This window comes from Melanotaenia boesemani, chromosome 3 (assembly GCF_017639745.1).
Source record: "Melanotaenia boesemani isolate fMelBoe1 chromosome 3, fMelBoe1.pri, whole genome shotgun sequence".
Taxonomy (NCBI): Eukaryota; Metazoa; Chordata; class Actinopteri; order Atheriniformes; family Melanotaeniidae; genus Melanotaenia; species Melanotaenia boesemani.
Window position 1 is genome coordinate 5,950,328 of NC_055684.1, and position 2,385 is coordinate 5,952,712.

Below are 2,385 nucleotides of genomic sequence, written 5' to 3' on the forward strand. Positions count from 1 at the left end.
GTGTTAAAGAGTGCATTAGCATTGAGCTCAGCAGTGAAACTGATTTACATCTTCTACACAAAGAGGTTGTTACGTGGCAGGTGACTGCTGTGATTGAAATAAAGAATTTTCTTGTTGATTCTGTATGAACACTGACAGCTGTGCGTGTGAGAGGTGCAGGTAAAAAAGAAGTTTTGTGAACACACCCGAAGTGTGTGTTCCTGTGTACATAAATATAGCAAGAAGCTCCAAACGGAGTGTCGAAGATTGTGTTGAAGCAGCACGTGAAGCATTTGTAATGGTAATGTTTGTGGAAGTTTTGGTTTTGTCATTAGGAAATATGAAGCTGTTTGGAAGTGATGCTGCAGCAGCGCCCTCTGCAGTTTGTAGAGACAGGTGCAAAAGCTTACAGCACCTGGTATTGCCAGGCGGTCTCCCATCCAAGTACTGACCAGGCCAGACCCTGCTAGGCTTCCGAGATCAGACGAGATCGGGCACATTCAAGGTGGTATGGCCGTCAGTGACAACAAACACGAGAAAGTATCCTATTCTACGTCATCCAGCAGCAGCTTTTACACACTCACCTTTGTCTTTGCTTATTACAGCAAAACTAGGTTTCTGCTGCTATTTAACATGCTCACACTCTACAAATCTGCATGTATCTTACTGCGTGTCCAGCTTCACTACAAATATACAAGCAAGGAACAAACGTCTGCTTCTTTGTTTGCAGCCACCCAGTCTGAGAGACTCACTTTCACGAGTGGAGAGAAAGCTGACGGATCAACATGGGCTGCTCAATCCCACTTGGCAATCCCACTTGGGATGTGGGGATGGAGGGGAGGGTGCGGCAGCAGTGGACGCAGGGTCTGTTTGTGGCGCATGGCTCTGCACGCTCCTGCGGGGTGGCAATTCTCCTTTCCACTGAAATGACAGGGGGTGCGCGAGTGGTTCATGCAGACCCGGGGGGCCGTCTGTTGATTCTAGACTTGCTGGTGGACCAGCGTTGTTTGCGCCTCTTCAACTGCTACGCGCCTAACGATGAGGTGGCCCGTCGGGCGTTCTTTATTGGCTTACGGCAGTGGCTGGACAGGGACTCGATACTGGTGGGTGACTTCAATGTGGCGTTAATGCGGCGGGACGTCGTGGCGGCCAATGTGTGGCGCAATGATGTCAGCCGGACGGTGCTTTTCGACGTCATGACCACTGCAGACGTCGTCGATGTGTGGAGAGTGTTGAACCCCTTTCGGGCGGCGTATTCCATGCGGGCCATTGTGCTGGGTGCCCTGAAGTAGGCAAGGCTCGACCTCTGTTTGGCTGGGCGGGGTGCAGTGCCGCTGGTGCGCCAGGTTGCATATATATGCCACTGCCGATTGCTGGCAGCTGCAGCTCATTCTGCCGCTGATAGCCTGAGTCAGAGCTCAGTCTGGATTGGATGGATTCCACCACACCCCAGTCTCCTCCCCTCTGATTGGCTGAACGAGCAGTCAATCAGGCTGCAGCTTAGTAGAAGCAAACATTGAAAAGGCTGCTGCAGAGTTCAGTCGGGAGGGGAAGCTAGAATGGCACAGGCCGCTTCCCCTCACCTTAGTTACTGTGTGTTTGTGTTGTAGGAGTGAGGCTGGTCAGCGCAGGTGGCCTCAGCTCCGAGTTTGGCAGATGTTTTGGTGGCATAGCTTACTGGATGTCTGCTGTGCTATTTGGTGGTCTTGTGTGTGTTGGACTGTTCGAGTGTGTGTTCCCCGTGGGGGACGGTAGAGCAGTCCGTTTAGTTTGGACGCACCTTTGTTATACACTCAGTTTAGTTCAAGCTTTGCTACACTTCGGTTTGTGTACTGCCATTTTGGTTATCTTTTGTTTAGTTTGGTGTTGGGCTAGTTTAGTGTTTTGTTTGTGACAGGCGTCACATTAGTTTATGGAACTGCTGCTCTTTTGTTTGGTTTGGTTTTCACACCGAGTTCTGTATTTTCATTTGGTTTCACTTGGTGGGTTTTATATAGGGTTTTGTTAATTCCTTTGTGTATTTATTTATTTCAGCAGTTTCACTAACCCCAACACATGTTTTTCCTTTGTTCCAGGTTTTATTCTATGTTCCATGTTTGTGTAAATAAAATGTGCTGTATCCACCTTTTACATCTTCGTCCCGACGTAACTTTGTTGCACCCAGTCACACCCCAGATTTGGGTCCTAACATGCACGTGTTTTAGTGACCACAATATGGTGCGCGTCGTTGTGGAGCTGCGATGCGCGCCGCGGTCCGCCTTTGGTGTTTTAATGGCAGTCTGGTGCGGGAAGCCCGGTTTGTCTCCATGATGTCTTCCTGGAGCGCGTGGCCGGGGAGGTGGAGTTCGCGGACTCCCCATTGGAGTGGTGGGATGGCGCGGTTGAGCAGCGGTTGTGTGCCCGGCT

The 2,385-nt window shown here is 50.4% G+C and overlaps 1 pseudogene; it reads right to left on the minus strand.

Moving 5' to 3' along the window:
- Positions 1-382: 382 nt before the first annotated feature.
- LOC121637587 lies at positions 383-501 on the minus strand (annotated as a pseudogene).
- Between the last annotated feature and the right edge of the window lie 1,884 nt (positions 502-2,385).